The following is a 25,115-nucleotide window of genomic DNA, read 5'->3' on the forward strand; positions in this document are numbered from 1 at the left end:
AACATATTCTTGTGTAAGTTTCATGCATTCAGGGATAGTCTCATAGACTTAACAATACAGGGAACCAAACAAAGATAAAGGAGTCTAAGATGGAATTGGATGGTAAATGTGGATGGAGCTCTTTTAAATTCTGAGAATCAAGCCATATTCTGGCAGAGTTAATTATTTTTCAAACTATTTAAGATGTATACTTCAGCTTTTCCTTTCCCCTATGAGCTCAAAGAAGAGAGGAACTAGATTCAGGTTCTTCCATTAACAGAAGTGCACCAATGCTGCAGTGGGGAAAGGAAGAATGTCTTTCTGAAGAGGAGCTATCACTGCAGTCCAACTATGATTTTCCCTGGATGTTATTATCCTATAGTGGTACCTATGTTATTCTTCTCATTGCAATTGCTGTGGTCATACAGCCAAGCAAAGCAGAATGTTTGCTGGCCATTAATACAAAAGGAAGAAAAGAAACAAGAAAAATAAATTTGAGGTTAGTATAAGAGACACTGGAACATACTTTTTTAAACTTTATATTTTGTGCATGAATTTTAAATTATACATATTTATGGAAAACTTGTCTATTAATCAACTGGTTTACTAACTACTCTTCCCAACATTTCACTAGGTTCAACTTTCTTCTATCAAAGCTATTTTAAGAAAAAAGAAACTAAAGTAAGCGATTTGAAAGGTCTCACTTTACCTTATCACAGATTACTAATCAGCATTTTAATGCAAAAGAGAAAGAGGTCTTACATCATGCCCCCAAATATCCAATAATCATTTAGGATTTTGAAATCTTAATTTGTCTACAATATTTGTAAGTGTCAAATTCTTCTTATTGGCTAAATTGATAAATATTATTAAATATAAGTGGTTAAATGTAGAAAAAAAGCTACTTGCCTGGGTCAAATGCTTGTTCTACATCTTAGTTACGTGTCATCTTGGGGAAAATGTACACCCTTTCGAGCCTTAAAGTCTTCATCATTCGTAACATTAGGACAATTAACACCCACATTGTAGGAATGCCGTGAGAATTAAGTGAAATAATTCATGTGGGATGCTTAGAGGCACGTTTTTTACGTAGTAAGTCTTCACTAAAGAGTTTTAAAAAAACAGATTTTGCATCCTAGAACTGCATAATATTCTACATGTCCCACATTCTTTCATTTGAGGACTCAGATGAAAGCCTAGTGTCTTTATTTTTCTTTCTGAGTTCTTGCATGGAGTTAGCTTTCAGGCCAAATTAAGGTCTATTTAGTACAGAACCATATAGCATCAGATGGATTTGCTTTGGAGCAACTGAACCTCCATGTGCAGCAGCCTTTGTTCAGAAAGTGAAAATAAAATGTGAAGAGTTATGTTCAGGTGGAAATATGGCAGGGCTGCCTTTTAGGGATAGAAAAATAGCAAAAAAATAAAAATAAATTAAAGCCCCAGTTCTCTTTCCACTGTTATACAGACAAGATGAAACCTCAAAAATATCAATCTCAGATGATTTTTAAAATACCAATTCTGTAAAGAAGGTAGGCGATGACACCTGTATATTTTCTCTTCCAAATCATACACAAGGTCTAATTAATGCATTTTGTAAATTAGCTTTGTTTTAGTCCATCAAATCATACGCCTGGCACGTAACAAATTGATTCTGATTTTGTTTGTAGTATCCATAAGATAGTTTCAAAGAGCCACGTGAAGACGTGTGTTTATGCTTCACATGGTACACATTAAGAATTTTATAAGAAAAATAAACATAAAAATTGAGTTATGAAACATTTCATAATTTACTATTGTTTGCTACTCACTAAGAGATTTATATGAAACATGTTTATTTTTACTTCAATTAAATCCAGTTGACTAAAAAAATACCAAAGTCAAAATATATTTACAAATTTTGATGAAGCTAACTCTACCCAGAACTGATCCCCCAAAACCATTTTCCTGTACTGTCTGCACAAAGCAAGACACACTACTGACATATAGGGCACACTGATGGTACATAAGGGATAATTAGAGATTTTGTATTCAGTATGACAGTAAAAAGGCATACAGAAACAAAGGAGAAAAGCGTTACGCATGTGCCCTAAATTAGTTTTGTGTATGTTAGGATGTCTTTGGGTGCATGTTCACAGGCATGCACACACACACACACACATACATGCACACACAGACACACTCACCTGTATTCTCGGGAAGACGCAAAGCCTGCTATCACATAACTGTTATTCAATGAACGTATTCTGAATGCACTACATACAATTATTATTGATATTATGGTTAGCATTTCTGTAAGCGCCAACACCCCTGCTCTGAGCCATGCAGAATGATGGAGTAGTACATCACATCTGCCCTGTAGGCGCACAATCTCAAGTCAAGAAACTGACAAATATGCTAAGCCTGGGGAAAGGGGGAAAAAAATGGGTACTAGTCTTGGGCAGAGACAAGGAATGTATAATATCACAGAATCCATTTCAATCATCTTTAGTCCTTTATTTTGATTTAGCTTTAATTTTACACAAAACAAATGTATCATTAGTGGACATTTGAAAACATAGAAAAAGAGGGAAAGAGGAACTGTCTTTACACAATTACATTGTGTAATTAGTTGGGATGTTCTTAGCAGTAAGGCATACATATAAAATTATGTGAATAAAGGAGTGAGATGAACTAACGAAAGTGACACACTATATTTAAAATACACCAGAAGAAAGAGTGGGACAAATATAAGCAAGGAAAACTTGTGGGTATGTCTGAAAGGTTATAGGAAATGTCTGTTCATTTTCTTCTGAGAGTCAGGGGAATCATTTCAGAAAGTGATTCTTATCCATATAAGCATATCCACGTATGCTTGTCCATATATCTAAAGACCCTTTTAGAGTGTTCCTGAAATCGTATGATCTCACCCAGGGGTCAGTCAAGTTCAACATGGAGAAATATCTGAGTTTTCCTCAGCTCAGACTGTTAAAATTAGTAAATCTATTCAAGACATCCTGAGGCCATTTTACCTGTTCCTCACACCTTTTTATTAATTAGGAGATTCTACCTAATCGTTCATTACACGTGTTATGTTCTTCCTCTGCTTCCTTGATGTTCAACTATATTATAGCAAAAACATTGTATTGGTTTAACGTGAGTCATGGACATGCTTTTTGTGAGAGAATAGTTTATATATTTTAAAAGACAGGTTATAAAATGCATGTGCATACAAATGTTTAATTTCTCTCTCTCTCTCTCTTTCATGTCAATTCTGTTTTCTTTTCTTCGAAGAAGAAAGAAACAAAAGCACCAGTCAAAAACTTTTAAAAATCTACATCTTTTTGTTAGCCATTAACATGTAATTGACTCCATCATTATTCCATTTAAATCAGGTCATTTGGGTCAATAAAACTTTTTTGATTCCTGAGTGTTATGGGCATTGTGAGGAGCATCAGGAAGCTAATTCTCTGAAAGTCTTGCCATTCGGGAAGTAGTGTTCTTGACTGAGGCCAGGCTGCTATTAGTTAAGCATCATGTCGGTGACTAAAAGTCCACTGAGTTGTGGGATAGGCAGCATCACTGTAGGTCAGAGCTAAGAGGTGGGGACTTGTTAGGGCAGGTAAATTCATCCATCACCACTACTACAACTTACACCCAGCCTGACCTCACAGTGGCTGCACCTGTTTTAAGAGATCACAACTCCCAAATCCTTATCTTCATGTTTTAAAGAGAGTTGGGATCCTATGTGAATAAGGCTGAAGGAAAAGATGTGAAAATATATCTTAAGCAACATTAAACACACTATGGTGTACATGTTTCTGTACCATCTAAAATTCTTTCTGGAGCAAAGGAGAGCTGTAAAGAAATTTTTAAAAAGTTAGCAGGCATCTTTGTGTCACCCCCAGAATTCTGCACACGATTATTATTTATTAGGAGCTCAATAAGTGTGTGTTGAATAAATGAAACTTCAGGTGTGGCTTGTGTTGATACAGATAAACAGTCCATGATATGGTTGTGGTTAATACCATTTCCCAGTTGGGTCCCGCCTCCTATGTAGATAGACTCTCTTTTCTTATATCTTCCTCCAAAACCTATGATCATTCAGAAAGTTTCAACAGTAAAAGTTCCAGTTATCACATTTTATCATATGGCAATTTTTTTTTTCAATTAAAGGGAATGTTTCATTAGAGTTCTTTGTTTGTTTCCATTCTACTCCAATGATACACTGTGAAGTTTTCAGTAATGGTGAAGAAAGTGATTTAAATTTTTTTCCTGTCTAAAATTAAAAATCACATCCAATCTGTAACTATGAAATTATTGATTACCATCTTTTACTAAATCTTATTTCAGTCTGTTTTTCATAAGGGACAGATTTTTTAAAAATGGGTGACACAGAAATTGAAGGAAAATATTTCTTCAGAGGGCTCTCTATTTTTTTTTAATCTTAAGTTGTGTAATGCTAAATTATTTGAATTTTAATATTTTAAGACTCATTCATCATTGTCAACATTCTTGGGTTCATTTTCTGTTTATTTAACAGATGTATGTAATGTTAAATTGCTTGTCTTTAACATCTTAAAGATATTTAGCAGCAACACTTGAGCTATTTAGAAATGACTAATCTTTTCACTATTTCATTATGTTTGCCGTGTTTATTTCTTTAATTTTTTGTCTCATGGTGTTTATCTTATTTTAGAAGAATAAATTTAGGAGGCTACACATGGAATTCCTTATAATCCAGCTTATCGTGGGGTAGATTGAAATTCAACCAGTGTCTTACTTAGGTTTTATTTTACAAAATAAGTGGAATTCACTGGTAATCTTCAGAGTGTTTCTCTATACTGTTAATCAGCTAAACATAACCATCAATTATAAATGCAAATTTTCAGGGTTAAATTGAGTGTTCAGATGCTCTAATGTAGCTTTTATTGGCTGTACATTGCCAAGTCTACACAACACAAAATAAAGTGTTGGGTCAATATTTATTTTTGAATTGGTGCTCTACAGCGAGCTAATATGGGGGTAATTCAGGTCAAGAAAAAAGAAATAAGGGTGTTACAAATGCAATAAGAAGGGTTTTTTTATTTGCGTATTTTTGCATGAATTATCTGGATTATGTCAACTGTGTAGACGTCTGTCTAGGAGTAGGATCTGAAAAGTTTATTCAAGTGCTGACATTTGCAGAGAATAATATGAAGAGAGTACAGAAATCAGGAAAACGTATTTTCGTATGTGAGGAAAAGAAAAAAAATCACGGAAATTTTAGATTATTTTTCATGTGGTCATTCTTTGCCCACAATTTTCTGATGAAAGCCTAATTAATTATCCATTTTCCTATTAAAATTTTATAAAGAAAAATAAGCAGAGCTTAATCATAGAGCCCACATTTTTTTCTTTTTTATCAACATCCCCAGAATAAGAATCATTTGTAAGCTTTGCTAGCAGTATACCACAGTGACAGGCTTCCAAACAAGGAGAAATAATTTATTAGCTCACAGTGTTTTTCCAGCCTTCCCCCCGCCCCACCCTGAGGTGGTGTATAGGTGGTGCAATGAATAAATTAAGTGTATTTTCTGCCTTCTGCTTGGCATAAATCATTACTTTTCCAGGACCAAAGTGTGAGTGACTATTTGCCATACTATTTTGAGTTAAATAAGCTTTGTAATCAAGGAGAGTGTGGATTTCACGTTATTTATTTATTTTTTGGCAAAATATTTATTCACAAGATTGCTATAATGATTAAAATCATACTCTATTGTGAAAAGAAAAAATAATGTCACGAAAAAAACCCAAGATAATTAATCCATGCAAAATCAAATTGGTTTACTGAGTTTTAAAGATTCTTTCCCTTTAGTTGTAATTACAGCTTTTACACAAAACATAACATATCCACAACATTATTTTTGTTATAATTATTGCAGCTAATGATGTCACAACTTACAAGGAGGATTTTCTTCACAAAGATAGTTACACACATATAAAATGTATTTTATTTTATAATATGCCGTTTCATGTATTGCCAAGGAGACTATTACTGAAGAATGTATTTTAATGTAGAACCATTGAGTTAATGTTTTAAGGGAAGACAATTAAAACACTAGTCAACGATGTATATTTATACATTACATTTTATAGCCACCTTACATCTTAATAAATTAAATCAAATGACATTTTTCTCCTTAACAGAGATTTTAGGAAAACTGAAGATCATACATAGCCTCACCTCGTCTATAGCTTCTTTCATGCTCAAGGCATTGCACTAGATTTTCAAATCAGAGCAACAGATGCAAGCGATGCATTGCTCCACCAGGCAAGGCATTTGCATAAAGGGTCTAGAACTCACTTTTGCTCATCAACCCTAAATCTTGATTAAATATGGAGCAGAATGATTCTTCAAAGGTTTGCCAAAGGATGAAAAATGGTTGGAAATAATAAAAAGCAGACTAAAGTTAATTTAAAAATAAAGATGTTAACATAAATTCAGTCGTGTGTATCCATTGAAGATGACGTTGTCGGTGATAAAGGTATGATCATGGGAAAGTGCCAAAGCAAATTACAAAAGCCATTATGTACATTATAATGTAACTTTTCTAAAATTTCATGGACTTTTAGAACTAAATGTGGAAGGAGCTACACAAAGATTTTAACAATATTTTATTTCTCAGATTTAAATTATAATTACCTCTTGCATGCTATATTTTCTCGTTCTATAACAAGGCGAGTAGGCTTGTTTCAGTATGAAGAGATAATAAGTTGCTTTGAAATTTTGAAGCACATATTAATTTTAGGATCTTTTTTTCACAGATAAGATTTTCCCAATTACCAATATTACAGCAAAGTGATTATTTACTAGGAGCAAATTTTAATGTATTCATTTGTTTAGTCATCAATTCATTTATTCTGCAATGCATGTCAGTCTCTGCCTGGCAGCAGAGGTGTAGTGTTGAAACAAATAGACATAAGTCATGCTTTCTTGGAGCTTCAAGTCTGACTCTGGTTAGGATGTTATTGTCTACTTTAATTCTGTAGACACCACCATGTTTTTAACCTTGTAGCTTCCACTGTCAGACTTTTAGCTAGCATAGTATGAAAAACAACATTAAACTTTTCAGTGTAGTATATACTATCCTTGAGACCCAAGTAGTGTTAAAGGACAATATGTGTGTATGAGTGTGTGTGTGTGTACTTGATGCATTCTTAAAGAAAAACATCAGAGCTATAACAAAGAATTGCATAGAAAGAGTTCACAGATAAAAAACTTTAAGAAGTATTTTACCTTGACCTGGTGTTGAGATATTAGTACAAAATCCATGAAGAGAAAGATAAATCATGAGAAATGACATTAAAAAAATAACAAGACAGAATATTTGTATGCTTTAATACTTAATTTATTCTCCAACCAAAGATATTAGAATTCCTTCACAGAGATTTTGTGAAAAAGTGTAAGAAAGCTTCTAGAGTAGCTTGAACTAGGTATTTTAAGGTGATTACATAAACAAAATACACCATGTCATAAGTGCTTAATAGAGAGGGAAGACTGTGAGTTTTATTTTTTCCTCTAAATAATTTAACTTTAATAATTAGCTGACATTTCTGTTATTACAACAAAGGGTACATAGAACTGAATATCTGAAAATCTTGTGATTTTTAAGTACTCTACTATAATATCTTCCCATTAAGAGCTCTCTGGAAGATTCCCCTGGGTTTTGTTGAGACATGCTGTGCTGAATACACGTGGACCCAGAAACAAGGATGAGAGTCATCCTGAGTAGAATCAGAAGGGCAGCTTGTCTGAGGATGCAACGTGTAAGTCAGTGGTCTGCTGCAGAAAGCTATCATCTGTCCAGAATGTTTAGTTTGGTAGTGTTCAAGAAGAGTTTAGAGCTGTGTTTGTTTGTTGTTGATGTTTTTTTTTCCTTTTTGGAGAAAAGATATGCTGTTCACTTAATAAATATTTATACATGTTGATAAATAATAAAATACACCTCAGACTAAGACAGCCTCTTAAACAGGTACAAATAATTTACCAGATCCTTTTTTTTTTTTTTCCTTTTGGTCCCCAGGACCATCAGGTTGGCTGGGTTGGAATTTAAGGGAGAAAAAAGAAAAACAATCTGTGTGCTGGAAGGAGGAGTCATGTGAAAAAACATGAACTTTTCCTGGCATCTTGGGAATGGATGTTATGGCTCCTGGGATGACTTAAGTATGGAGCTTCCCATCCACCATTTGTAATTTTCTTGTTAGTGAGACATCCCAGAGTCAATCCTTCGGCTCTTGTGTTTCTAATTTGAGAAGATCTCCTAGTTAACATCTAGTCAGTAGGCTGATTTGAGCTACCATGTTCAGTCCACAACTAGAGCACTGGTTATCATACCAATCTCCACATTTATGAGGTACATAAGCAGATTATTGGCTAAAACCACCAACTTCTCAATGGTACTCTTAAGGTTGGCAGGACAAATCTTAAACTTCATATGCCAATGGAAAGAATGATTCTGTCTAGACAAAGAGATACTCTCTTTGCTGTCCCATGTTCACATCAAAGAAAACATCATTTAGCTGAGCTAGAAAGAAGTTCCAGTTGCTCACTGGTTCAATGTCATGAAATGATGGACTTTCTTCTCAGGTTCTCTGTCTTAGGCATTCTGCTATTTGTTAAAATATTATCAGGTATATGATTCCTTTAGTGAACTCTGGATATAAAAGAAAATTAAAACAACTGTTCAAAATGTTCCTGTCACTCTTTTTTCACCAGAACCAAATATCTACTATTGACCTGTGTCCTGAAAGTCATGTGATCTCCTGGCACTTGAGTCCACCTACAGAGTATTTAAACAAGGCGTCTTATCCAAAAAACCAAAATCCTAATTAGAGCTGAACTCCAGTGAACCATCTCCATCTGACACAAAAGGGACATAGAAAAGTCTCTTCCACTTTTGCCTGACTTCTCCTTATTCTCTTTCACTTAAAAGCGGGAAGGAAATGTTGGAATTAAGAGATGGAGTCTGAAGGGTAAGCAGACAATAGGAATTTCTTCTGAGAATCCTGTATTTCACTTCTCAATCATATAAATCATATAAAATAAATCATATAAAATAATAGCTTTCCTCTTGTTTATGTATAATCTAAACATCTCATTAAGCAATAAAAATTTGATATTAAGACTATTCTTTTTTTAATAAAAAGAACTGATTTTTTTTCCATTGTTAACCTATACGTTATTTTCAAAATGTTACCATACCTTCAGATTCTTCTTGTTTGGGGAAGAAAGAGTGAACTTTTACCCATGAATAAAGAAAGAAATGGGATACATAAAAAAAATCTTCCAATCTGTATGAAAAGGCCGTGTTTGGAAAAGAGTTACTAATCTTACCATCAAATTAGAGATTGGGCACTTTATTAAAATTATGGGAAACATCTCAAATATAGGGCATTTGTTCTGATTGTACAAAGTTCTCAGTATTGAAAAACAAACTACCACTTTGTGATCTTGGGAAAATAAAACATGGCATGGATTCATGAGCACATTTGGAGCCGACTGTCTGGGATGAAACATCAACTCCTGGTTGGATTCTGATTGGACTGGAATGGAAAGTGAGGGCTGAGGTGGGGTAGTGGTGAGCCGTGGGGGTCATGTCCACCCACGTGGGCTGTACTACGAGGACAGTTCAGTGGTTTCGGCCAGGGAGGAACTCCAGAGCAGCTGGTGAGACGAAAGAATCCTAGATGTTGAGATGATGGGACATGAGGATTCTGTTAAGAGTCATAAACTGATATTCTGTGAGAGAAACAGAGATGCAAATTCTTTCAGTACTTCTGACTGCAGGACCAGGTATCTCTCAGTTCTTTGAGCAGTTGTGCCCTGTCAGTTCCTTTGGTGCAGAGGGCTGGCTAAAGTGCCAGACCTCTTCCAGAACACAAGAGACCTGTCTTCCATCCGATGCACGTGATATTGATTTTGGAATGGAAATTACATCCATTCTTGCTCAATTTTACTAGTTGGAGTTGACCAGGTTTTTAATCTATCCATAACTCATACCATTTTAAAATTATTATTGGAAAGGTAATACTATTTGTTGCCTAAAGTCTAGAAAATATTGGAAAATAAAATGGAAAAACATTAACCCAAATCCCACCCCTCAGAGATAGCATTTGAAGTGATAGTACATTTCCATCCAGCCTTTTTTCCCCCTAGGCGACACACACACACTCACACACAATGCACATACACATAGTTTCACCCCCTTTAAAAAGAAAACTCTTATGGCATCAATCTTCAAAAACATGATTTTAGTGGTAACGTAGCATTTGATCCGCAAAGCTGAGTCAAAGAAGAAATGTTGAGGAAAACAACCAGAAATGGAATTTTTCTTTCTGATTCTTATCAATCAATTAATCAAGTCTTGGTGGTGTTTATTTAAATACCCTTGTATCACGCAGTTAGCATTTATCTGTCATGTCCAAGAGAAAAGCCTGAGAGTCATTGTTTTTCCTAAATGCCTGACTGAAATCAAGTTAGACTCTGTCAATGGCGTTCCCCTCATCTACCACTCGTTAACCATATCAAAAATGGAAATGAGTTTAGTTTGGCATAACTCATAATGTCATTTGGGAAGAAGGCGAAGGAGCTGTGCCAACATTAATGTGCAGTGTGAATAATTTACTTTAATTTCCATTAAAGCACCAGGAGGAGATGTAGGAAACCTTTCCTGTGGCTGCTCTAAGCTCTGGGATTTAACTTGGTTAGCAGAACAATTTAGGTAGCTTAGGGATCTAAATTTGGAGCCAAGATGTTATGGGTAAGGACACAAAATAAATAGCAGCCTATGGTGTTTGCAGGCTCCACAATAGGAGAATTAAAAGCCAGGAGGAAAACAACAGAGCAATTTGTATGACTGGAGGCTGTAAATTAGTAACCTCAGTGAAGGGCAAGTAGAAAGTGAAGAATGAAACGGGTCAAGGGTCTCTCGGGAGACGTGGAGAAGTGAGAAGGGCCCTTACATTCCTAGGAGATGCGGTGGGCAGAGAAGCATGAGAGAATGCACATCTTGACTGTATCTCAAAGGCTCGGGGCTGTCTCTGCTCCAGAATTTTACCTTTGCTAATCATCTAAAATTTTGGCCAGTTTTACTCAAAATCTCCCAGAATATTAACCACCATCTTCTGAGATAACTAAGCTGATGGTATCATATTTCTACTTTTTATAATCTCCGTGGTTATTCTTGTGTTCTTCTGTCGTCTTTGTCTTTCCTCTCAGAAATACGCAGATGCTGACGTTAATGCTTTACCCACACATTCTCATGGTCTAGACAGACCCAACCCGATATGGACCAAGGTCCTTTCTCTTGCACTACCCGCAACTCCTTCTCTTTAGGGCACCTTTAAATCTAAAATGTGCTACTGGCCACTTTCTTACCTCTTCAAGATTGGTCTTAAAATCACGGGCAATGCAAAGACACCTAGTATGCGAACATGTGATCAGGGACAATGTGGATGGTGTTGCATCTATTTCCAAAGATTGCAGTGCAGAAATATTCTGTGATTTGCCCAAGATATTATAGTCAATAGAAAATGAACTGGTAATAAAAGCCACGACCCCCAATTTTCCCGACTACTTTTAGCCTCCTCAACCAGTCTTACCTACGCTACTGAATGAGGTAAGACATGAATGATACAGACTACACAGAGATGCAATTTTTTAAACTCAGGGTATAATTTATGCACAATGAATGCTATTATCTACTTTTGAAAGCAAGGACAACATACTTGCAAAATATTTAGAAGACTGGTTAGTGTAAATGTTAATTGAAATATAAGTGCTGTATATATATAATTTATAAATACATAATATATAAATTTTATATATTGAAAAAGCAGCCTCACATCTAGTCATCTATTACAGGACTTGGCAAACTCCAGCTGTTGGGCCAAGTCTGGCCCATCACTTGTTTTTGCAAATAAAGTTTTATTAGAACATAGCAATATGCACTCCTTTACATATTTTCTATGACTGCTTTTGTGCTAAAACAGCAGAGTTGTGTGATTGCAACAGAGGCTATATGTCCCCCAAAGCCTGAAATATTTACAATCTACTCCTTTCCAGAAAAAGCTGGCCACCCCCTGGTCTTCCACTTTGGACTACACACAGAAATTCAAGTGAGGGTTAAATTCAGTAACTTACTAAAATCACTAAGTCGTCTTCCAACATTTAGTCAGTCAAATATCACAGAGCACCTGTTCTCAATACTAGGATTAGGAAAGTGATAGAGCCAAAATCCCCTGTCTCTTAGAATGGGACCAATTAAACATGAAATTTTCAGGAGGCACTTGAATAAGAATAAACGGGGAAAGCAGAGTGTTTGCCTTGCATGGTCAAGGGAGGCATAAAACAAGACCCCAAAAGACAAGAAGACACTAGTTGATCTAGACAGAGGAAAGCAGCTAATGCTGAAACTCTATTGTGACTATTTCTTTTGCAAAAGGACTAAGCAAGGGGAGGGTGGAGACTGGGACCACCTTCTGGACAGAGACTCTGGTTGTGAGGCTGGCACTGTCCCCAGCCAGGCAGGTGAGGAGGGTCGGATCTTGGCTTTCTGCTCTGCACACCTCAGGCTGATCCAGGAAGCCTCTGCTCCCTTACTCCCATTCCTTCTCTCTTACTCTCAGGTCTACGACTGTATGATTCCACCTCACCGTTCAAGCAGAAATGGCTGAGCCTGAAAATAAGAATGCCAGGGCTCCGTGTTTCAAATGGTGAAGCATTCCATGGAATTTTAGAATCTCCAAAGACCCCACGGCCAGGTTTCTTTGCACAGATGATTAATCATGGATTTTTACAGCCCGTTGTTCTTGATGTACTTGCATGACTTATTTTCATGGAATGCTTTTGTCTAAAGATGTGCAGAAATCATCCAGTTATTTTCGAATGACAAATACACACATGGTTTACTCATATATGCTCTTAAGTTTAAATATTCAAAGGTTTCAAGTAAAAACATCTTGAAAGAATCCATTTCACTGCTGTTCACTACTTTGAATATACCTTCCCACACCACTTGCCCCAAGAAAATAGATGTATGCATAGCGATGGTCGTGGCGTCATATGGAATCATCACCTGATTTCATCTGTTCATGCATATACTCAAGAAATACATCTTAAACCACCTCCGACACAATCCTCTCTTCCTCCAATAATGATTTTTGCAATTTACCATTGAGAGAGATTAATTCATCCAACAATGTCTGCTTCATTTGCTCTCCTTTTAAAATGCAATTATTCCTGGGCAAAGAAACATAATCCTGTAAGTGGTTATCGAGTCTCTTAATTGGCTGGTAGAAGCACGCCGAGTGGTTTCAGAGCTGGACAGAAGGAACTTAGGGAACTCAGAGTGGAAGGGTATAAGAAGGGCAAGTGGATCGCTAATCAGATTTTGTGGCTTAGGTTAAAAGCTAAGGAGCAATAACCAAGAGATCTTAGAAATCAGTGGCCTAAAGACAAACACGTTGCTTCTCTCTCATGTAATACTCCAGGGTGAGAATGTGGGTCGCTTTGCCCTGCACAGTCATTCAGGACTCGGGTTTCTTCCATTCTGTTTTTTACACCAATTGCATTTTGGAGAAGTGTGGTTGCCCAGGTAAAAAGTGGTTGGGTTAAAGATGCGTTTTGTCACCCAAGGTTTCTACACTCTGACATTACTATCTTTCCCTTTCCTTACTCTATTCTTTGGAAGTGATTCCACACTCAAGGGGAGAGAAATGAAGCTCTAACTCCTGGGAGGGTATATCTCCATTTATTGATATTTGTGATTCTTCTGTAAGGACGATTTGCCTTTTATCCCCATTTATTTATTTATCCAGTCATTTGTTTATGTCAACATTGACTCGTGAATATTTACTTTATTCTTTGGGCTATCATCCAGTCCTAGCATTATTTATTTTGTCGCTCAGATTGGTCCAGTCCTGGACACAGATAGTTCTTTCTGGCTGATTCCTGGGTCCCTTTGACATGCATGTGTACATATATACACTTCTGCCCTTTTGGGCACTGCAACATGTCCCAGCCTCATCTTGTTTTCTCTTTAAACTGGCCCCAGGACCAATCTTTTCTCCAAGAAGCCCTGGTTCCTTTTCCTGGAGGACAGCGACATTGTTAATTAACTATGCTCCAATACAAAATAAAACTTTTAAAAAAAGATATGTCACCATAAAAAAAAATTAAGAGTGGTAAAAAACAAAAAACAACAACAACAAAAAACACCACCACCAACAAGATCTGGGCACTACTGTTGCCAAGCAAACACAGAAAATATACCTATTTATATAACCAATGCATGCACACAAATATGCATCAGATCTGCATCTATCTGTCTGTCTATTAACGTGAACATGAGTTTATACTGACACCTCTGACCCCAGCTTAGCATCATTGCTAGTGTTCATTCCAGCGTTCTCCACTTACTTATTTGTGGCTTCCTTCTTCGACAGCAAGAAACTTGGCTAGGGATGCATGTGATGTGTAATTGTTGAGAGAAGCCAATTACGTTTGTTGATGACACATTCCTTTATGTTTGGTTCCTTTTCTTATATACCATCTTTTCTTCTGACTCTTTGTGAAGGTGAATCTTATGGCATTGATAAAGTTGTGAGCTATTTTTCTATGGATTATGTTTGCACAATGAGTTTATAAAAAAGCATTGAGTTCTCCTTTCTTCTTTAGATACTATCTATTCATGCCCTAAAACTTGTTCTTAACCCACTTCTTTCTCTAACCAGCATCAAATTAAAAGTGAATCTGTTTTAATACCTAGGACATTATGAGGGAACTTATCCTATTACTTTCCATTTAGTCTCATTTTTCTTCTCCTTTGTTAGTTTTATTATTAATATATCTATGTTGTCAGAATATTGAACATCTGCATGCTATTCTGTCACATTTATTCCCACCTGTTAATCTTAGTTCTGCAGTTGAATGCATTCGTGCTTTTCACTAAGATCTTATGTGGTTGTTTGACTCTGGTCCTTTTCTTGAGAAGAATTGGTGGGAAAAATACTTGAAGTTCTTGCAAATATCTTCACTATTTCTGCAGCCTATACATTGAATATCACCCGGGTTAAGGATAAAACGCTGGCTTTTTTATTCCCTGAATATCTTAAATACAATGCTTAAGGTCTTTTTGGATGTGAGGTGATGCTCTAGACAAGTAAGATGTCCATCTGATTACTTGCCCTCATTAGTGGCTGGTATTTTTTTGTCTACATGTCTAACATGTTATTTTCTTATTTTAAAGTCAAGCATTTTTATTAAAATATGTTTGATATTGCCTGTTCTGGTGAAATATTCCAGTAAACAAGGTTTTCATTCAATAAACTAGGTTGAATTCCCCTCTCCCCCCCAAAATAAAGTTATTTTTAATTTCCCCATAATTTTTGTTGTTGTTGTTGTTAATTACTTTACTTTGTTTTTCTACTTTACCTGTCAACTCTGGCAAAGATACTGGATCTTTCTTGCCTTTTTCCTATATGTAGATTGAATTGCTTTTACTTATCTTGGTAATTTTCATTTTCTATTTTTATTTTTTTTTTATCCTCTATTTTCCCTAAGGAGGCTTCCAGTCTAATATTACCTCTAATTTCATTTTTTTTTTCTTTCTGCAAGTATTTTTCTTTCTTCCCAAAGTCTTTGTTGAGTTCTATCAGCTTTTTTTTTAATCTGCTTTTTTTTTAAGCATATCCTTCCTGAGTGCAACTATGTCTAGTCTGTTTGTCTTTATGTTATCTATAGCTTCCTTAATTTTTCAGTTCCTTTTGTAATATCAGGTGACAATTTTAATCTGTTTTCTTTATTTTATCATGTTTTTGAACATGCTTCCCTTATACATTGGTTCCTTATCCAGCTCATTTTGCTCTTTATTACTACAATATCTATGATTGAAGTTTACGTGCAGTTTTTTTTCTGTTGCCATGACTAAATGAGATGAATTTTTGTACCTGAGGAGATTGCTGTGTAAGGATTTCAGGTTGATTAGTGTGGCGTTCCTGATTCACCAGCCAAGGCCTCCTACCTCTGTTACCGTCTCAATTCCTTTTTGCACAAATGTCTCTGTTATCCACCTCCACAGCTCTGGGTCACTTTCTACCCCTACTCTTGGTATATAAACCATGTCTCTCCTCTCTGCCCCTGTGTTCCAGCTCTGCCCAATATGAATCCCACTCCCAGGTGTTTTTTTCCACTTTGTCATTCTAAGTGGGAGAGTTTTTATTTTATTTTATTTTATTTTTATTTTTACCAATTTCTTTTTCTCTTTCTTTTTCTTTCTTTTTTAATTTTATTTTTTATTGAAATATAGTTGTGTTAGTTTACCATGTTGTGTTAATTTCAGGTATACAGCAAAGTGAAAAAGAATATATATATTCTTTTATATTTAGAATATATATATTTTGTCTATATATATTCTATATATATATATAGCTTTTCAGATTCTTTTCCCTTACAGGTTATTACAAAATATTGAGTAGAGTTCCCTGTGCTATACAATGGGTCCTTGTTTGTTATCTATTTTATGTATAGTGGTGTGTATCTGTTAATCCCAAACTCCTAATTTATCCCTCCTTCTCCCTTTCCCCTTTGGTAACTGTAAGTTTGTTTTCCATGTCTGTGTATGAAATAATGCCATTTGCAGCAACATGGATGGACCTAGAGATTATCATACTAAGTGCAGTAAGCCAGACAGAGGAAGACAAATATCATATGATATTGCTTATATGTGGAAACTAAAAAAATTTTTTTTAAAATTAAGAAATGATCCAAATGAACTTATATCTAAAAACAGAAATATGCCCACAGACATAGAGTTCTTATTTTTGTAAAGATTTCTTTTTTTAGCTTTTCAGAAATCATCTCCAAGTATCTTTGCTCATGCTATGACCACTTAGGAGAGCACCATTCCCTGTTTTTAACTTATCTGCAATTTGGAGCCAAAAATGATCTCTCCCATTTCCTCCAGGTTTTCAGATATGCTTGCTGAAGATGCAACTCTGAGATGGGTTCTTTCCTTTTGGAGGTGACTATTTGATGACAATTTCTATGTTATGGTGTTTTTAGGACTATCAGAACTTTCCTTCTCTTTCCTCCGCTACCTTTGCACAGCTGCCGAATCTGCACCCAGCCAGGCTGGCCCAGTTTATGTCCCCACCTACTTACGCTCTGGGATTCTAAAATATTGTCATTTCAAAAATGCTATGCAAATGGTATCACACAGTATGGAATTTGCTTATTTCATGCACTGTGTATGTATCCCTGAAAATGTATCCACATTGTTGCAAATAGTGTGTTCCTTTTTATTGCTGTGTAATATTCCACTATGTGTATGTACTGTAGCTTTTCTAACCATTCATCTGTTGAAAGACATGTGGACAATTTCTAGTTTTTAGCTATTATGCATAAAGCTGTTATGCACCTTTGTAAAATGTAAGTTTTCATTTTTCTGTGACAAAAGACCTAGAGTACAATTGCTGGGTTGTGTGGTCACCATATCTTTAGTTTTACAAGAAACTGTCAAACTGTTTTCCAAAGTGACTGGACCATTTACTTTCTCACTAGCAATGTATCAGTAATCCAGTTTCACTGCATCCCTACCAGTATTTGATGTTGTAATGATTTTTGTTTGTTTCATTTTAGCCATTCTGATAGTGACACACTAATATCTTACTGTGATTTTAATGTGTGTTTCCTGATGGCTGATTATTGTACTTCTTTTTATGTGCTGACTTGCCATCAGTATATCCTCCTCTTCAGTGAAATGTCTCTTCATGCTTTTTGCCCAATTTCTAGTAGGATTGATTGGTTTGTTTATTTATTTATTTATTTATTTATTTATGTAATTTCGGCCACGCCGCACAGCTTGTGGGATCTCAGTGCCCTGACCAGGGATTGAACATGGGCCATGGCGGTGAAAGTGCCAAATCCTAACCACTAGAACACCAGGGAAGTCCCCTGACTGTTTTTCTATTGTTGAGTTTTGAGAGTGTTTTCTATCCTCTGTACACTAATTCTATGTCAGATATGTGGTTTGCAAATATTTTCTCCCAGTCTGTAGCTTGTCTTTTCATCATCTTCATAGTGTCTTTGATACAGCAAAAAAATTAATTTTGGTAAGATACAATTTATCAATTGCTCCTTTTATGAACTGTGCTTTTGGTGTCAATTCTAAGTACTCTTTGCCTCACCTAAGATCCCAGTACCTTTCTTCTGTTCTTTTTATTCTAAAAGCTTTATAGTTTTACTTTAACATTTAAGGGCATAATCCATTCTGAGTCTATTTTTATATTAGATGTGAGGTTTAGCCCAAAGTTCATTTATTTTTTCCTACAGACATCCAGTTGGTCCAGTACCACTTGTTCTAAAAGCTCTCCTTCCTCCACTGAATTCCTTTTGCATCTTTCTCAAAAAATCAGGGGAACGTTTTTGTGTGGGTCACTTTCTGGGTCTCTATTTGATTACACTGATCTATATGTCTCTCTCCAATACTACACTGTCTTGATTATTATGGTTATACAATAAGCTTTGATATAAAGTAGAGGGATTGCTTGAACTTTATGCTTATTTGTCAAAGTGGTTTTAGCTATTCTAGGGCCAGTGCCTTGCTGTATAAATTTTGGAGTAAGTTTTCTATGTCTACATAAAACCTTGATGGGATTTTACACTTATATATAAATTTAGAGAATTAAGATCTTTACTATGTTGACCCTACAATCCATGAACAAAATACATCTCTCCTTATTCAGGTCTTCTCTGATTTCTTTCATCAGCAAATTGTAATTTTCAGCATATAAATTCTGGGCTTGTTTTAAATGCATCCTTTCGTATTTCATTTTCTTTGGAATAATTATAAATGGTATTGGGTTTGTAATTTTGTTTTTTGAAGATTTATTCATTATATATAAAAACACAGTTGATTTGTGTATGTTGTACATGTGTCTCATAACCTTGTTGAACTCACTTATCAGTTCTAGGAGTTTTTGTAGTAGATTCCTTGGGATTTTCCATGTAGACAATCATGTCATCTGAAGATACAGATAGTATTATTTCTTCATTTTCAGTCTAAATTTTTTTTTTTTTGACTTACTGCAATTGCTAGAACTTTCCAGTAATATGTTGAATAAAAAAGGTTAGAGCAGACATCCTTACCTTGTTCTTGATCCTATAAAGACAGAACTATCTTTTTTACATTTATTATGATGTTAGCTGTTGAAAAAATAGTGACTGTAAAGAGAAATTTGTTTTATTTTATTTTATTAATTGTTTATTTTATATTGGAGTGTAGTGGATTAACTATGTTGTGTTAGTTGCAGGTGTACAGCAGAGTGATTCAGTTATACCTATACATATATCTATTCTTTTTCAAATTCTTTTCCCATTTAGTTTATTACAGCATCTTGAGCAGAGTTCCCTGTGCTATACAGTAGGTCCTTGTTGGTTATCTATTTTGAATATAGCAGGGTATACATGTCAGTCTTAATAAATCGACTCACACAGTTATGGAGGCTGTGAAGTCCAAAATGGGCCAGGAGGCTTAAGACCCAGTAGAGTCCATGGTACAGATGAAGTCTGAAGGCTCGGCTTCTGAAGAAGTTTCTCTTTCTCATGGAAGTCAGTCTTTACAATCTACTCAGGCCTTCAACTTACTGGATGAGGCTGCTCTCACTGTTGAGGGAAAACTGCTTACTCGGTGCCCACTGATTTAAATGTCAATCTCATGCAAAAACACCCTCTGTGCTGATGCATAAAATTAGCCATCAGAGTGGTATGAGTTTCTTCCTTAGTACTCCATTAGCAGCATCCTACATACTTTGATATGCATATTTTCAGTTTTATTTTCATTCAATTCATTGTATTTTTAATTTCTTAGAGACTTACTTTTTTACCTACGGGTTACTTACAAGTATGTTGTTTATTTTCTAAGTATTTAGACGTTACCCTCTTTTCCTTCTGTTATTGGTTTCTAGTTTGAGTTCATTATGGTCAGAGAACACACTCTATATGATTTTAATTCATTTAAATTTGTTAAGGTGTGTTTTAGGGCCTAGGATATGATCTACCTTGATAAATGTTCCATGTGTACTTGAAAAGAAAAAGTGTGTTTGTTATTACCGTAGAGTACTGTGTTATTTCTTTCTGGCCTCCAGAGTTTCAAATGAGAAATTTGCTGTCATTAAAATTGGTTTCGTAAAGGTAATTTATCATTTCTCTTTGGCTACCATTAAGATTTTTTTCTTTGCCTTTAGTTTCCTGAAATGTACTTATTATGTATCTTGGTGTGAATTTGTTTGAGTTTATTCTTTTGGGGACTTTGCTTACCTTTTCTCAAATTGTGTTTTCCATCAAATTTGGGAAGTTTTCAGTCATTATTTCTTTAAATATTTTTTTCAGCCTTATTCTCTTTCTCCTTTCCTTCTGAGATTTCAAGGGGTCCATTGTTATCTCACAGGTTTCTGAGGCTTTGTTTGTTTGTTTTTCTTTTCTTTATTGTTTTCTCTCTGTTGTTTAGATAGGGTGAATTCTATTGATCTGTCCTCAAGTTCATTGATTTTACTGTCATCTCCAATCTAATCTTGAGCACATCACAGAGGTTTTTTTTAAAACTTTGTGTTATTACATAGTTCATGTCCATAATTCTTACTTGCTTTTTTTTTTAAATAACTTCTATTTCTTTCCTGAGATTTTCTATTTTTATTTGTTTCAAGAGAGTTTGAAATTGCTAGTTGAGGCATCTTTATGATGGCTGGTTTCAGAATTTTGTCAGATAATCCCAGCACTGGATTCATCTTGGGATTAGCATCCTATCACTGTCTTCTCTCATTCAGTTTGCAATTTTCTTATTTCAGTTGTATGTGATGAGTGAATTTCAGTTGTACCTGTTACATTTTGTCTATCATGTTATGATTTTCTGTGCCTTATTTAAATCTTTTATTTTAGTAGGGAATCACTGTGATGTTTAGCGGCTGGCGTTCCCAAGACAATTTAATCTTCAGTACCTTTGTGCTGTTATTTTGGTCTGCTTGGTTTATCTGGTGCTGCTGGGGCTCTACTGGTCCTCACTGGTTCTGCAGAAGGGGCAGAAGGGGTTCCCTTGCTGGGTGTGCTAGGTGTCTTTCAGTGCTAGAGGGAGTCAGGCTTGCCTGTTTTCCAAAACAGGCGGCTCGTGTGGTTGTGTCTATTAGCCCTGGTGTTTCCTGGTGGGGAGTGAAGCCTCTCACCCAGTGAAGACAAGGAGACTTCCCTGAGAGGGGACTTGTTAAGGCAGGATCCTCCTGCCTGTTAGGACAGAGGGGCCTGCCTATCAAGGTCTTGTTGACGTGGTGGTCCCCATGCCCCTGCTGTCTCTAGGTAGGTGCAAGAGTCTCAGGTCCCTGGCCACCAAGGGGCTTTCCTGGCTGGTCCTCTCTTTGCAGCTGATTCCCTAGGGCTGATTCCTTCCAAACTCATATCTCTCTGTAGGGAAGGGAGTCTCTGGCCACGTGGCAAAGAAGAGCACTTTCCCCTGCTGTCAGGGTGTTAGCTCACTTGATGTTGTCAGAGGAACCTCCGTACAATCCAGAAGCAGAAGGAACCAACCTGTACTGCCCTCTTTTGCTGCGTCAGGGGTCAGGAAACTCCGGGTCTGAGTCATCTTCTCTGTTGGGTGGGGGAGCCACATTCCCTCCAGTCCTGGGCCCCCAGGTCAGTTCTTCTTCTTCTCACTCCTTTTAGAATTTTTCTTTGTTTGTCTCTTGTGTCTTTCAGGTGTTTACAGTTGTGCTTAGTAAGGAGGACCAGGGAGAAACAGGTGTAGGTCATGTTGTCTAGACCAGAACTCAGTTTTCTTTATTTTTTTCTTAATATGGGATTTGGGGAAACTATGTAGGCTATTCTGCCAACAGAATCTTGCCCTAACAGAAAGTTTAGATTGCAGATATATTTTGAAGGTAAGTCAATGAGGATTTACTCAATGATTAGATATGGAGTTTGAGGGAAAAAGAGTAATCAGACAGAATTCAATTTGGGATCTGAAGAACCAGAGGAAGAATGACCCATTAATTGAGATGGTGAAAATTGAGGGAAGCCAGGTAGGCTAGAGGTGTATTCAGGATTTTGTTCGTACATGTTAAGTTTTAGGTATTTGGCAGTCAACACATTTGGGAACTGTCAAATAAGCAATTTATTACATGAACCTAGAGTTCATGGTAGTGGTCTTTTTTGAATTAATAAATCTGCCAGCTTGTACATGGCAGCTATAACATTAAAGCAGAAAATGTTTCAATATTTTAGTGTATGTAGTAGCACTAAGCCAAGTTATTTGATCTTGGAATCCCACATTTAGAAGCCTATCCAATCACTTGCTATTGCTTTTAAGTGTCTAGTAACCTTTACAAGGATGAAAATGATTGTATCTAATTTTGGAAACTGAATATAATTGTGTCACTAAGCAATTCTATGAAATCCAGGGAGAGGAGATTAACTTGTTTAGAACTTTATCACTCCAGAATTTCACCCCTATTCTTAGTCAAAGTGACAGTGGGTGTCTATTCAAAATGCTGAGAAGAGCAAATGAGAAATCAGAAACAGGCTTGCAAAATTACCATTTTATTGGAGAAGACAGAAAATATAGAAGATGCCTTCTGGAAACAAGAGGGTGACATTGAGCGTTGTTGGTTCAGGCAAAGGATGAGACAGACAATTATCTCATACAGTCAGAAAAGAGTAGGGTAGCCCCTAGACACACACACACTTTTATTTGCCATTGAAGTACGACATCTGTTAAAAAACAGGAATGTAACTTAAGTGCTTTTTTCTTCTTAGGGCAAGAACTAGCCTTTGGGAAACTGAGCCTATCCAATTTTAGGCAAATATTATTAAAGGCTTTTTGTAAGAAAGTTATGATGAAAGACAACTGGTAATTTCAGGGCAGGCCAACACAGCAGCAGAAATTACTGAATAGTCATTGTAAATAGGTATTTTTAAATGACCCTGCATTTCAAAAAAGATACACCTATGAAAGTCAACATGAGAGGAAACTTTCATGAGTCATGTGAAAAAAGATAGTGTTCAGAGGAATTGGGAGCCTATAACATTTTCATTTTTCTTTGATATACTGCCTTAAAACACACAAGAGTTTTTTGTTGGTTTTTTGTTTGTTTTGTTTTGTTTGTTTGTTTTAGTCTACTAAAATGTCAAAAAAGAAAATCTCACTTAAGTTAATGGAAAGCTCTGGTTGTGATATTGCAAGACTATCTTAAAACATGCCTCTTATTTGCACAACCATTTTTTTAGTTTTTTTGAATTGTACACAATAACCTTTTAAGATAAGTTTCCTCAATCTGTTTGGTTATTCCTAAATTTCTTTGTGGCATCAATAAGACGCTAAGAATCTTAACTTTTCTCCTTCTCAACCTCCCCTTCTTTTTACTCTTCTCGACTTAAAATATGCGGACTGGATCACTTTTCAGCCCTATCCCACTCTGTGTTTTGCTAACTAATATTTTATTTCTAAGCTGCCTTTGCTGTACTATAAAAAGAAAACAAAATGTAATGCTATAGCTGCAGGTGAAAATAACTATATGTGTCCAGATCTCCTGTGATCACAAAGCATGATAAACTTCTTAGAGGCAAAGTTTAAAACATCCAGTGGGTTTAGATTTCATGATTAAATTTGGAAGCCAAATATTTGTATTTCCTGTGAAATTTTAGTGTCCTTTAGAGTTGGAGCATGTTTGTTTTGCTTAAAGCAACTTTCTCTTTGATTGTTGAAGCATTTCATTCACTCTGTAACATGTTATACCAAATCTACATACTTTATGTTTTCCATTTTTTTTTTTTTTCTGAGAACAGTCACCAGAAATTGTGTTCTCAAGTGCCAGGAGAGCAAGGGCATTGACCTCTCCAGTTGGAGTTTTAGGCCACCTTCTCCTTGTCACTCTCAGCTGTAATTTAAGATATCAGCTTTAAATTATTTAGCGGTTTATAAGTATAAATAATTTACCAGTCAACCAGTAAGGCGACAGCCCATTAATCAGCCCATGAACATGTGCACTGGTGTCATGCTGTGGTCTGCATTGCACTGAGTCCTGTTGAGGTCCACGTGCCCAGAGCCACTCTCCCCCCCACCCCAAGATGTGACCTGTTTTGCTTGTGGATTGAATTAATTGGGGCTCAAATTGAGAGGTGCACTCAAGACCTCTAACCTTCAGAGGTGGAACCAAACTTTGTTACGGGGGCAGTTGCAATTGTGGCTTTTCTGATGCTGACTTCTTATAACCGTTCTGTGACATCACCAAAGGAAATATGTGGAGAAAATAGATGAAGGAATAACATCTTACAAGATAGGTGTGATTTTTGAAATAAAGGATGTGTGGTAATGTTGAATGTTTATTTTTATCTTCTTGTCTAGGTGGTTGGTTTTTAAGTCTTGACTGGTTATTTTTTCAGGAGCTACATTTCCTGTCTTCATCCAGGTGTTCTAATGACAACGTGGCAGTTTCTTTCATAACCTTTGGGCATTTTGTTTATAATTCAAGTTACTGATGGGCTTTCTTTCTTTTTTTTTTACCATAAGGTTAGTACTATCCTAAGTCTCATTAGCCTTCTAAGGACGTACATCACCTTCCTATAAAAATAATGACATATTAATTTAAAATGCATTCAAAATTTGTACAACAGAATGATGAGGCTATTCTTTTGGTAAAACTGTAGAGTCTCTACATAAGGGTAACTGGTAACCCAAGCGACCGTGTGGTTATGCAGACCCGCCTTTGGGGTATTAGGACACAGAGAAGAAAGCTATGAGCAGGGCTGGTACCACCCTGATTGTCTCTAACTGCTCTGTGTTTCCAGTTTCTGCCTCCTTCTCTCTGGAGGCGCAAAGTAAGACCCAAAGTTCTGCACTGCCCTCCCCCATAACAGTGCGCATCAACCCTGCCTCAGCTCTGGGTATTCCCAAGAGAAGGTGCCCCCTGGCACAGCCCGACCCCTCTCTGCCGTGCTGCGTCCTTGAGAGTCCGAGTTTCACTCTGGCCCGAGAAGGACATTCCTTCCCCAGCTTCAAGTTTCCTTTAACAACCTGGACCAGAGATTGCATAGGTTCTGTCCAAACTCTGTCAACGCTGTCATGAATTCAGCC

This window comes from Eubalaena glacialis, chromosome 14 (genome assembly GCF_028564815.1).
Source record: "Eubalaena glacialis isolate mEubGla1 chromosome 14, mEubGla1.1.hap2.+ XY, whole genome shotgun sequence".
NCBI classification, from domain to species: Eukaryota; Metazoa; Chordata; class Mammalia; order Artiodactyla; family Balaenidae; genus Eubalaena; species Eubalaena glacialis.